This window comes from Trichechus manatus, unplaced genomic scaffold (genome assembly GCF_000243295.1).
Source record: "Trichechus manatus latirostris isolate Lorelei unplaced genomic scaffold, TriManLat1.0 scaffold00019, whole genome shotgun sequence".
In the NCBI taxonomy this organism is placed as follows: domain Eukaryota; kingdom Metazoa; phylum Chordata; class Mammalia; order Sirenia; family Trichechidae; genus Trichechus; species Trichechus manatus.
In genome coordinates, this window is record NW_004443955.1 from 23,247,922 (window position 1) to 23,262,402 (window position 14,481).

Consider the following 14,481-nt stretch of genomic DNA (forward strand, 5'->3'; position numbering starts at 1 on the left):
ATTTGATGTTCTAGGGTTTCAGGATTGTTGATTCTCTGTTTGGCTTAGTTTTTCGGATCTTTGTTGTGGAGGGACGGCGTGGTGCTTCTGCCTAGACCGCCATCTTGCCGGAGTCCCCGTTTACTATTATTTTTAATAACTTATTCAATAATATTTTACAATAGTTTTTAGTTCTAACTCTTAATTGATAGATATAAGCCACATTAACAAAAGCTTGTTGGTGTCCTAAATAAATTTTAAGACTGTAAAGGATTCTGAAAACACAAATTTACGATTTTTGCTGTACCTAGCAGAGAGATAAGAAAAGAGAAAAACATACCATATTTTTATCTGTTTCCCTATGTTTTCATTTTGGCACGTACAAAAACACTGATTGAATGCTTTGTTGTTGTTAAATGCGGTCGAGTTGCTTTCATCTCACAGCGACCCTATGTACAACAGAGCGAGACACTGCTTGGTCCTGACTGAATGCTTACTGTGGGCCAAACACCATCTTAAATCATGTAGGAGATACAAAGAGAAACACAACAAAGTCCTTGTCATCAAGGCAGTTATAATTTAGTAGGATAGATAAACATATACTACATAATACAAAGGAATTAATTTATTCTTTCTGCAAATATTTTTAAAATGTGAAAGATCTTATGCCTGGTGTGGGAGCTACAAGGATGTATCCGATAGTCATATTTTGGAACTCAAATTCTAACACAGAATTAACCATTTAATTATTGAATTACATTTCTGGTAAGTGATTCAAAGGTGGAAAGTTCTAAGAGAATTTCTCAAGGAGGCTGTTAATCAGTTAACAGCTGATTATCAGTTAATCAGCGAAGCTGTCCCAGAGTCAGTGAAAATAAACAGAGGAAGAGTAGGAGTTAGCCTGGGCAGGGAAGGAAGGAAGGAGGGGAAGAATGTTTCAACATAGATAAGTGTGTAAAATGTATCTAAGCAGGAAAACACTTTCTTCCTTGAGGCATTTAACCAAGTTAACTTGGTTGGTGATGAAATCATTTCTTCCATGATCAGCAGATATGCTTGGCTTGTTCTCCAAAAATCTCAGCCAAAGAGATCCTTAATGTTTTACTCCCCTGGGTAAAGATGGTGACTCTCCTGGATAAATGTTATAACCCATTGTTGATCCTAAATGCTTTACTTGACAAATACCTCCTTCAAATATATGTTCTCAGTGCCTCTATAAATAGCCTCTTGGAGAATTGATAGCTTATGACCTCTTCCTCCCCCGGTGACATCAAAATATCTCACCTACCCACCTGTGTGTCATAAGGCCCTCTCTTTCTTTGATAACTACAGGGTAATTCTTGGAGGTGGTCTTTGTTGTACTCAAGTCTAAAAGAAAACCTGTCATTTTGATGTGTTAAGAAACTGATTTGAGGTGGTCTCTGCCCTGTGACTGGTAGGGAGTCTCCTTCTTTCCTGGAATGCAGTTCTTATAAAAAGGGAAACCTGTTAACAGTTTCTGAGTCTGAGGTCTTTTCTTCCACCACATCAAACCACAGGAAACAAGCAGGAGAGTAAAATAAGATAAAGGTGGGAAAAAAGCAAGTGGTTATATTGCTGGGGGTCCTGTAGACTTAGTTAAAGGTTTTAGACTGTATCTTAAAAAGCAGAGGGAAACCACAGGAGGATTTAACATTTGGGTATACACGATCAAATCAGTATTTTTAAAATGATAAATCTGGCTATAGAGAAAAGATGGCTGGAGGAAGACGAGAGGATGCAGAAAGATCAATTGATGCTTACTGCAGTGATCCAGGTGAGGGGTGAAGGCTCCACCCAGTGGGGTGGCAGTAAAGATGGAGCAATGTGGACAGGGTTCAGAGATATTCCATAAAGCGAAGCAATAGGACTTGATAATGTATTTGACATGTGTGGTACGTTGGATAGGGAGGTGTCAAGCCAGGTTCTTAGCTTATGCAGCTTATAGATGGTGGTGTCACTCACTGACCTAGGAGACACTGGAGGCAGACTAGGTAGGGAGCAGCGATCCTGAGTTCCGATTTGAAAATATTGAGTTTGACCTGCCAGTGAGATGTCATGGTGCACATGCTAAATGGGCAATCAGATAGCTAGGTTTAGAGTTCAGAGGAGAGGTCTGGGATTTGGAATATATATTCAGGAGTCATCAATGTATAGATGTAACTGAAGTCATAGGAGTAAATGAGTTTGTTTAGGTAGAGTACATAGAGTTGAAAGGAAGTGGGCGGGGGTAGAATAGAGAGAGAGCTAGACATGGAAGTAGTTAGTTTCGGGGTACACATTAAAACATTATTCTATAATACAGGAAAGCCTGCTTAAAGAAAAGAAATATATATATTTAAAGCAGGCAAAAAAAGACTATTGCAAAAACATGGGAGAATGAAGAAAAATAAAAAAGAATGGAAAAATTCAACCATTATTTTAGAATCCAAAGATTATTATCACGACCATTTTGATGTACTTCTTTCCAGCTATTTACAATATATGTTATATTACATGTTTTTCTATTGAGATCATAGAACATAAATAGTTTAATATCTTGTTTTGTTTTCCATAACATTGCAGATGATTTGAAAACATCATTTGAACTTGTGCGTAAGATTCTAATTCTATATGTAGAAAAAGAATGCTTTTTAATTTTACTTGACAGCATGATTCATGGGTAGAGATTTGTCCTCTGCTGGGTATAGGAGAGTGGACTGGATTTAAGTTCAGTTGGGAAGGGAGAGGATTACTCATTTTAGGAAGCCATTTGTGTATGAAAAATTTTGAGATTTCCATGAAGTTGTTGTTACTTTGTATGAGCTCAGCACTTTTACGCCCTTAAAACTGAAGCTATTCCTTCTATTTTCAAAACCTGCCAACTACACAAGGGAGCTGGGGGTTTGAACAGAATACTGAGTTCCAGAGACATTATTACAATTATACAAGGATAAATAAAAGGTTGCTATGTTGAGGGCAAAATAAGCCATCTTCTGCCATTCTTGGTTTCCAGTAATGAGAAAGTTCCAGGAATAAATGCACTGGGGATTAGCACACATTTTCAGTATCTTGCAGGGATGGACGTGGTCACATTGCTTGTTATGTATGTGACAAATGCCTCCAGCATTTATATTTACAAGTAGTCAGAGAATGTTAGACTTGGAGGAGCTTTATATAGGATAAATGGATGGGAAGGAATTGAAAATAACAACACAACAGCACTGCATTGGGAGCAAACCAGCATTGTTTCCAGGGAAGCTTATAAAATTGGGCATCCATCCATCCTGGACTAGTGATGGAATTGGGGATATTAATGCCCTAATAACCTAGTTATTCTTTCAGAACGCTTGCAATTTACTACCCTAAGAAAATAGAAAAACAAACCACTGTTTCTTTTCTTTTGTAGCTCAGAAGAGGACATTATTAGTGACTAAATGCAGTTCCCCATACATGTGCGACCCTATATTCATCCCCATTCCAGTTCTAAACCTGAACAGTTCACTTAATGTCTTGAACCTCAGTTTCCTCACTGTTTAACACTCTCCTTCAGAGATCATACTCTAACAATGACACTAGATGATATGTATTAAGGCATTTTGTAAACTGTAATGTGTTATAGGAGTGAGAGTGATAACTTTTCTAGCAATTTTGCAGATGTGATAACAGGATTTTATAGGCAAATATATCTACAAATATGACTCATTTCTGCCAACTCTGAAGTAGGTCACAGTGATAAGGGGAAATTCTCATTTTCCCCCATCATCATCTCCTGCTTGTGATCTACATTGAATATTTGGAACAACAATTTCCACCTCCTTTTGAAATGAAATAGCCACCCTGTATACTCTGACTCTCCTGGGATAGGTAGGTTCTCTTCAAGGTTTAGTGTCTGACGGCAAGTGCAGAATCTTGGAAGACACTTTGCTAAGTAAATCCTGGGGAGCGTTGAGAGATGAAGTATCAGCCCAGGCCTAAATTATTCACCCATGGGCTCTGACCCTAGTCTTTCATCACAGTGGCTCAATCAGCAATGGTGATGGACAGTGTGTGGTCTGTATCAAATCTCCCAGTGTGTGAAGGTCATGTGCTTTTCATACACCCATGAGACACCTAAGGGTTTTGATCTAGAGTTTAATGTGAAAGGTGCTTTAGCCCTCTGTCTTAGGCTGGGTTCTCTAGAAAGGCAAAATCAGTGACGTGTGTGTATATATATATATATAGAGAGAGAGAGAGAGAGAGAGACAGAGACAGAGAGATTTATCACAAGGAAATGGCTCACATGGTTGTAGAAGCTGGCAAGTCCCAAGACCTTGGGTTAGGTGTCAGGCTACAGGCTTCTCCTGACTCACGTAGTTGCAGGGGCTGATGAACCCAAGATCATCAGGTCAGACAGTAGGCCCCTGGCTTACCAGCTGTGGAGGCTGACGAATCCAAGATTGGCAGACAAAATGCAGGCCACCGGCTCAAGTCCCAAGAACCAGAGATCAGATGGTGACAAACCAAATGCAGGGTCCAGAGCAAGCAAGTGAGCATTGCCAGAGTGTCCATATGTGTAAACTGGATGCAGGCCACACCCCCAAGGAAACTCTCCTTACAACTGATTGGCTGACCACATCAGATCTCATCATGGAGGATGACTACATCATCACATAACTGCCAAACTACAACATTACGTAACTGCCAAACCACATCATTACATAACTGCCAAAATACTGAGAATCATGGCTTACCCAAGTTAACACACAACCTTAACCGTCACACTTGCCCTTTTCAATTTATCTTGCTCAACGTCAAGGGTGATAGAAAATCTTTTTTTTTTTTTTTATTGTGCTTTAAGTGGAAGTTTACAGTTCAAGTTAGCTTCTCATACAAAAATTTATACACACATTGTTATGTGACCCTAGTTGCTCTCCCTATAATGTGACAGCATACTCCTCCTTTCCACCCCTGATTTCCCATGTCCATTCAACCAGCTCTTGTCTCTTTTTGCCTTCTCATTTTGCCTCTGGACAGGAGCTGCCTTTTAGTCTCATGTATCTACTTGAGCTAAGAAGCACTCTCTTCACGAGTATCATTTTATGTCTTATAGTCCAGTCTAATCTTTTTGTGAAGAGTTGGCTTCAGGAATGCTTTCAGTTCTGGGCTAACAGAGAGTCCGGGGGCCATGTCTTCTGAGGTCCCTCCAGTCTCAGTCAGATCATCAAGTCTGGTCTTTTTACTAGAATTTGAGTTCTGCACCCTACTTTTCTTCTCCTCTGTCAGGGACTGTCTGTTGTATTCCCTGTCAGGGCGATCATTGGTGGTAGCCGGGCACCATCTAGTTCTTCTGATCTCAGGCTAATGGAGTCTCTGGTATATGTGGCCCTTTCTGTCACTTGCGTTAATACAGAAAATCCTTTATAATCAGTGTTTTAAATATCTCTCAGTGTCAAAACCTAGGAGCATCCAAAAACTGTGAAACTCTACAGTATGCCAGACTGACCCAGGAATGCAGTAGCTTGGGTAGTGACTGCAGAGGTCTGGCCACACTTACTTGCCAAAAAATGTATATATATATATTTTTTTTTTTTTTCCTGCCAAGAGTGAATATTGTACAGCCTATTTCTATTAGGGGGAGTAGTTGTCCCCTACCCTACTTCCACTACCAAACAAGATATTTAGGCTTTTTAATTTTTCTGTTTTTTGCAGATGATTTCACAAATTGATCTCATTCTTCACTGATTAGTATTTCTCAGTGGCCCTGGTCCTTGATTCCTCTTTGTCTTCCTTGAATGCCAGCTGAAAGATGGGCTTGCTTTCTTGTCATAGTCCAAGAAATTCTTGAAATCCTTCACATGCTTCTGCTCTTCCCATAAGTTTTGCCAACAGCATTGGGTCCACTGCATTTTGGCACGTGCTCATTGAGTGGAATGACCTCATAGCCTGCATTATTTAAATTATTCACTCTTTATCTTGTACTTACTTATGCTTCTAATTTCTGAGCTAATGTAGTTGAATTAATGGAAGTGAAATGTGCATAGGATGTGACTCTACTCCATTATTAGGGGCCAACCCATGGGCTCAGCACGTGGCTTCCATTATCACAGCTCCAACACCATAATCTGCCAGTTTTCACTCTACTTCAGACACAAACTTCAGGGGGTAAAGCAACATTCAGGCTCTCCTAGCCAGGCTTCTGTGGGCCAGATTCTTTGGCCTTCATGTTCGGTCAGTGTCCGTCAGATTCTAAGCTTTGGGGACCTCTGCTAACGTGCTAAACCTTAAAAACAAGTGGTAGGTCTCCTGCTCTGCTCTGATATTGTCTGCCTGACTTCAATTGTTATGAGGCATGTGTGTCTGGAACATTACCTACAAGTTGGAAGGCACTGGATTCAACCCCATATGTGCAAGTAGATTAAACTTTAAGCTCCTTTGACAAAAGATTTCTAAGCTGTTCTTTAGAAATCCTAATGGCTTATGAATCTCTTTCTCTGTGTCAGAGGAGTGAACATGGAAGAAGGCTTGGGAGGCCCCCAAGTCTCAATAGCAATGGTCACCAGGGGTCCATGGACCTCCCAGACAGACAACTCACATGAATGGGTATATGTTCATTTCCATGGACGTACCTTTCATCAGATTTTAAACACATTAGAAACCCCCCCAATTATAAACCATTGTTCTGAGGAGATTTTTTTTTATCCAGTCAGAGGATGCCCTCTCACCCTATTAAGTAACTACCCCTAACTTCCCAATAAAAAGAAAAGCGAGCCTGTTGATTCATTTTTAAATGAAATTATTAATTTAAAACAATATGGCTTATTTTTATATTTTGAATACATATATATACGTACAGATATAGATAAAGGATAGATAGTACAAAGATAGCTGCCATTGAGTTGACTGACTCCAACCCATGGCCACCTTATGTAAAACACAACAAAATGTTGCCCCATCTTGAGCCATCCTCACAATTGCTGGCATGTTCGGGTCCATCACTGCAGCCACTGTGCCAGTCCATCTCACCAAGAGTCTCCTTCACCTTCGTTGGCCCTTTACTTCACCAAACATGATGACTTCCCCCAGTGATTGATCCTTCTTGATGATGTGTTCAAAGCAAGGGAGTAGGACAATTTTTGTTTGGGATTCATAAAGTTTTAACAGATTGAGTTTTGGAAGTAGAACCTGAAATTTGTTTACCATGGGTGAGCCTGCTGCTGGTATTTGAAATATTGGTGACATAGCTTCCAGAATCCCAGAAATACACAAACCATCACAGACAGTACGACAAACTGACGATGGTGGTTTTATATATACCAGTTCGCCCTCTGTGGATTCAACCACAGAGGTATACCCTGGTGGCATAGTGGTTAAGTGCTATGGCTCCTAACCAAAAGGTTGGCAGTTCCGATCCACCAAGTGCTCCTTGGAAACTCTATGGGGCAGTTCTATTCTGTCCGATTTGGTCACTATGAGTCGGAATCCACTCAACGGCATGGGTTTTTTGTTTTTATATATACATATATATATATTCGGAGGCCTGGTGGCGCAGCAGTTAAGAGACTGGCTGCTAACCAAAGGGTCAGCATTTCAAATCCACCAACTGCTCCTTGAAAACCTATGAGGTAGTTCTACTCCATCCTATAGGGTCGCTATGAGTCGGAATCAGCTTGAAGGCAATGAGCTTGGTTTGGTTTTATGTACATGTACACACGTGCATATATATATATATACATACACACACACACACGTATATATATGGAAACCCTCGTGGCTTAGTGGTTAAGAGCTACGGCTGCTAACCAAAAGGTCGGCAGTTCGAATCCATCAGACACTCCTTGAAACCTTATGGGGCAGTTCTACTCTGTTCTATATATATGTATATATATATATATATATATATATACTGTGCCCTGGTGGCACAGTAGTTAAGTGCCAGGCTGCTAACTGAATTAACTCATTGCTGTGGAGTGGTTTCCAACTCCTAGCGACTATATATATATATGTATATATGTGTGTATATATATACATGAGCTGAGATTTGGTCATTCAGTGTCCTCTGCCTGCTTGAGTTACATTTTCATTTCTGGAGCGTGTTTCATCTGGCTGTGACTCTGGTGCTTTCTGCTGTGTAGGCTTCTGTTCACCAAGCCTCTCTCCATACCTCTGCAAGTGTGTTTAATGTTTCCTTTGGGGAAATCTGCTGTAGGTTTGCATTGAACCTGCTGATTGTGCTTTTCCTCAAGAGACTGTTTTATCATATTACATAAATACAAGTTGGATGTTGTTTTTGAAAACACAAAACAAAACACGGTTTCTGTGGCTCAAGGAGAAAAAGTTATTTTCCTGGATTTTATCTTGAACAGGTGGCTCACTGTTGAGAACTCTCATTTCCTTTCAATGTTTATGTGGAACGTAGAGCATACCTTTTGAAGAAAAAATAAAGACAATTTGAGTTAACTAACCACCAAATGTTGTTTAACTGATCTTCCGCATTTTTTTAAAGATGAATTATTTAAATACTGGTGTTTGGGCTCTCCTTTACTCTGCCAAGGGTGTCTAACATGTGCTGTGTTGCCCATGTTAGCACAGATACGCTTCCGGTGAACAAGCAGTGCTCTGTCTGGGGAAATGCTTGATGTTTGAAGCCAGAGAAACTGAGATTTGATGCTCAGCTAACAATGTGATGTAATGCTTCTGAGTCTCAATCTCTTACCTGTAACAGTGGGAATGATAATGCCTATTATGTCCAGTTAGTAATAACATAATGATGATATGGTCCTGGCACATGGTGGTGATTATTTCTATGAATCTCAGAAGTAGGTGTTCAATAAATACATAGTTATTAAACGCTGAGAGCACTGAACAGACGTGAGTCCTCCTGCAAACCCGTGACCAGAGGAGATGCAGCTGCCCTGGAGTAGACAGCTTCCTTCCTTTTGCTTCTTGGTAATTACCCTTCATCTTCTTTGTTTGCTGTGTCCGTTTGCTGTCTGTATTGATTCACTGGCATGACGTGTTGCAGTGGAAATAGACTGCAGGAATACATTAAAAACGTCCACCAAAGATGCCAATCTTTCAGACAAATGCATAATGAAGCTTCTGACTGTCTCAAATGATTTATCCGAGTGACTATTCATAGAGCCCGGTACACTATGTTTTGGTAAAGTTGGAGATGTTAGGAAAAGATGCAAGACCTGTGTTTTTCATGAATACTTAGAGAATGAGTAAGAATCAACTCTGTGGCAGCTAACAACAACAAGAGACTCTCCCAACATGATGAGAAAACATGCTGGTAGATGATGGCTGTCTTAGTCATCTAGTGCTGCTGTAACAGAAGTACCACAAGTGGATGGCTTTAACAAAGAGAAATTTATTCTGTTACAGTCTAGTAGGCTACAAGTCCAAATTCAGGGTGTCAGCTCCAGGGGAAGGCTTTCTCTGTCGGCTCCGGAGGAAGGTCCTTGTCATCAGTCTTCCCTTGGTCTGGGAGCATCTCAGTGCAGGAACTTCAGGTCCAAAGACGCGCTCTGCTCCCGGTGCTGCTTTCTTGGTGGTATGAGGTCCCCCAACTCTCTGCTTGCTTCCGTTTCATCTATTGTAAGATAAAAGGTGGTGCAGGCCACACACCAGGGAAACTCCCTTTACATTGGATCAGGGATGTGACCTTAGTAAGGGTGTTACAATTCCACCCTAATCCTCTTTAACATAAAATTATAGTCACAAAATGGAGGACAACCACACAATACTGGGAATCATGGCCCAGCCAAATTTATACACATATTTTTTGTGGGACATAATTCAATCCATGACAATGGTAATAAAAAAAAACAAAACAAAAAAGAAACCAGTTGTTGTCGAGTCAGCTCCAACTCATGGCGACCCCATGTGTGTCAGAGTAGAAACGTGCTTTATAGGGTTTTGAAGACTGTGACCATTCTGAAGCAGATCACCAAGTCATTCTTCTGAGGTATCTGTGGGTGGGTTTGAAGGGCCAACCTTTTGGTTAGTAGCTGAGTACTTAACCATTTGCCCCACCCAGGAACTCCTGACTTATGGTATAGTCACTGAGTTTATTAAATTGTGCATATTTGTTTATAGTCTACTGTCCTTGAAGTAATCTTTATAAACTGGAGAATTAGTCAACTCCAAATGTTTCTCTTCCCCCCTCCTTTCTTTCTCTATTAATTGCCAGAGACACAAATTTTCTTTCCAAAGGGAAAGCACCTAGGAAAGTTCTGGCAAATACTGTGACTCAGAGGTGATGCAGTGAAGTGGCACGTTTTCTTCAAAAAATTTGTTTTTATTTTAAGTGCTTTAGTTTGGAGTAATTTTAGATTTGCATAAAATTTGCACAGTCGGTACAAAGAATTTCCGTATACCTTTCACCCCATTTTTCCTAATGTTAACATCACACATAATCATAGCACATTTACCAGAACTAAGAAATTCACATTGATACAGTACTGTTAACACAACTACAGACTTTATATCACCAGGTTTTCTACTAATGCCCCTTTTACAGTTTCTATCCAGGACACCACATTGCATTTAATTGTTACATCTCCTTAATCTCTCCAATATGTGACAGTTTCTCGGGCTCTCCTTGTATTTCGTGACTGCGACAGTTTTGAAGAGTGCTGGTCAGGTATTTTGTAAGATGTCCCTCAGTTTGAGTTTGTTTGATGTTTTCTCGTGATTAGAGTGTGGCTATGTAGTTTTGGAGAAAATACAACAGAAGTGCAGTGCCATTCTCATCGCAACACAGCAGAGAGCACATGATAGCCTCATGACTCTTTACTGGCAAAGTCAAACTTGATCACTAGTTACGAAGGTGTCTGCCAGGTTGTCCACTGTCAAGGGGATATTTTCTCCTCTCCATACAGCGATTCTCCTGCTGGTGCTTGCCAGCATTTCATAATACATCTCTGTCTCCAAAGATACTTTGGATGTCATTAATCTGCTGGATCACGAGAACTGGGTGGAAATCAGTGTCAAGGGGCACAGAGATGGTGGGGAAGGGTGGATTGTGGATCTGAAGTGTAAAACAGAGACTGTTCAGCACAAAGGCTTCCCCTGGCCCCCCTATCTAAGAAGATTCCCACCCCTTACAGTGACTCTCTACCATACACCTTGTTTATTTCCATCATAGCACTTAGAATTGATCTATTGGCTTGTTAGCTGGCTGTCTGCCTTACTAGAATGTAAACTCCATGAGCACAGATAATCTATCTCACTTATTGCAATAACCCTGTATGTGGAATAATGCATGGCACATAACAAAACCAAAAAAAAAAAAAAACCCATTTCTGTCCAGTCGGATTCCAACTCATAGCCACCCTATACGACCCTATAGGACAGAGTAGAACTAGTCCATAGGGTTTCCAAGGAGCGGATTTGAATGGCTGACCTTTTGGTAAGCAGCTGAGCTCTTAAAAGCTGTCCCACCTGGGCTCCAGCTTGGCACATACTAGATACACAGTAAATATTAGTTGAATCCATTATTCATGGTAAGGGCTCTTCTAGCCTTAATATTCTATTATTCATTTGTGGTCAGTAAGCATTCAAGAACTGTTAGCTATTATGATGTATTTTAGTTCAACTCATCGTATAGTCTGCATAGCTCAGTGATGCTACAATACAGCTATTTTCTGTCATTCTAGAGGATCTTTTTTAATGAGACAGCCAGCTGTGGTTAGAATAGCTATGCGCTTTGGATTCAAGCAGGCACATGTAGGTAACTATGACCCTGTCTGAGGCCATAACACTTTCATAGAATTCCAGGAAAGCACAGCCACACTGCCTTTTGCGCTAGTGAGAATGGGCCTTTGTAACCAAGGAAAGGACCTGGTCTCAGTCCAATGCAGCATTGGGAAATTCCCCAGCCAAAGATAAAGAACAGGGACATGTCGTTCTCCTAGACCCCTGCTCCTGGGTTATTTTAACTCCTCAGTTCCCAAGTCCACCTGTGACCCGCAATCGATTGTAACACTTGTAACAGGGGCTGCAGCCAATCTTAGTCTGCTAGGCAGTCTGAGGTCTAGTCAGTATCCTCAGCCCTCCATACTTGTTAGCAACTGAAGCAATTGTATTCAAGATAGAGTTGGCCAAAGAATTACTGGCTGCTAGCCATTCTGTGGGGGCAGTGTTCCATTTATGTTTTAACCATAAAAATGACCCAGACAAAGAGATTAGAAGACTTGTACAGACCAGAGACTGTAACTCCATTTCTTTCTCCTTGTCAATTGGCACCAGACTCTGAGTTCCTTGTCTTGGCTACACCATGAGGGCCAATGGCAGACCCAGGGCAATTTTGTGGGGTGTGATGAAGAAGCAGAATCCTTGAAGATACGCTTACTACCTCTCAAAGTCACCACATCCTGGGAAGCCAGCTTTGCAGAGAGGTTTAACCCACCTATGTCCTCTCTAGGACCCTCCTCCGGAATCTACGATGACTCTACTAATGTCAGTCACTACTGGCAACATCATGCTGTATTCTCCTGATGGGCAGAAGTTCCTTCTCCTCTGGAGTCTTTTGTTTCTACCCCACTTTCTTTCTACCCTATCCCCTCAGTCTGAGGAAAAATAGCAAACTCATAAAAAGAGGCTCCGTAAAAAGTCTAATGTAGGATCCTCAACATCGGCTGTCTGCTGTTGGTGTGGCCAAAAAAGCCCCCTTTCTTCGTCAATCAGAGAAGTGAGTTTAGGGAAACAAGGACAGGTTTTTCTTTTTTTTATTGTTGTTGAAAGTATACACATCAGAATATATACCAATTCAAAAATATCTACACATATAATTCAGTGACATTGATTACATTCTTTAAGTTGTGCAACCATTCTTGTCTTCTTTTTATGAATTGTTCCTCCCCCGTTAACATGAACTTACTGCTGTTGTCAGTTTGATCCCATACAGATAGTTCTTCAAAAGAGCACAATGTTCAAGGCAAATATTCTTTACTAAATAAGCTAACCTATTGTTTGTTTTAAGGAAGAATTTGGGGGATATTTTTGGTTTAAGGTTTAAAAATTTTCTCAAGGTAACAGTTTCAGTGGTTCATCCAGCCTCAATGGCTCCATAAAGTCTGGATTCCTTTAGAATTTTAAATTCTGTTTTGCATTTACACCCCTTTTGATCAGGATTATTCTATAGAATCTTTGATCAAAATGTTCAGCATGGTAGCCTGGCATCATCCAATTTTTCTGGTCTCATGGCAAAGGAGGTAGTTGTTTATGGAAGCAATTAGGCATACATCCCACTTTATCCGTCTATTCCTGACCCTCCTTCTTCCTCTGCTGCTCCAGGGGGTGGAGATTAATTGTTGTACGTTGGATGGCCACTTGCAAGCTTTGAAGACTCTAGGCACTACGTAATGAAACTAGGAGGTAGAACAGAAGCACTAAAAATAATTCTAGGCCAATTAATTACCTGAGATGTCCCATGTACCATGACCCTAAACCTCCAAACCAAGAAATCCAGTCCCAGGAGGTATCTGGTTTTACATAAGAAACCTCAGCAGCTGATCTTTTTTTGATGTTTGTTTGTTGTAAAAATATGTATCACACAACATTTACCAATTCAACTTTTTATAGGTGTACAACTTATTGACATCAGTTACATTAATTGTCTGTGCAACCATTACCCTTAATCAATGTGAATTTTCCATCACCATAAACAGAAAATCAGTGCTCCATAAGCAAACACTCCCCTTCTGCTTCCCCTTCTTTCATCTTGGACACAGCTGTGCTCAGGCCTCCAGAACCCCTAGGCTGCTCTGGCTCACTTTTTTCACTGTTGATGAGATGGCTGCTGGAGCAGATAAACTGAAACCATCTGGGGGATGAGTTTGAAGGCAACCCAGAGAGTGGAAGAGATTCATCAGACCACCCTGTGGAGGTGGGGAGCATGTTGGCCAAATGTGGGAAGTTGTGGGAACAAGGAGGAAAAAAGAGAAAGAGAGATAAAGTGGTGGTGATGGTGCATAAAAAAACCAAAACAAACCCCTTGCCATCGAGTTAATTCTGACTCATAGGGACACTATAGGACAGAGTAGAACTGCCCCATAGGGTTTCCAAGGAGAAGGTGGTGGATTCGAACTGCCCACCTTTTGGTTAGCAGCTGATCTCTTAACCACTACACCACCAGGGCTCCGAGGGTGTATAAGGGAAGAAAAAAAGAGGCAGTGGTGGATATGTTACAGTGAAATGGAGAAGCTCTTCCCTTTGTGAAAGGAGCACTTAGAGTACAAGTCCATGGTGATGAGGGATGGATGATGAAAGGACGGCCTGCTGGGAGCAGACAGTGGCCCAGCTGAGGAGGCTCCAGGCCTTCTGGCCTCATCACTGCCTCCTCTGGCTGTGTATGAAATGGAGATACTTACTGGAAGAACATTCAGTGAAAATTAGAAAATTCTGAGATTCTCAGAACAATGATACGTAGTTTGTTGATTTAATAATTTTTAATCTATTGCTTGTAATGCCTCTTTCCATCATCTCATTTTTAATGTGTATATATTTTTGTACTTCTGG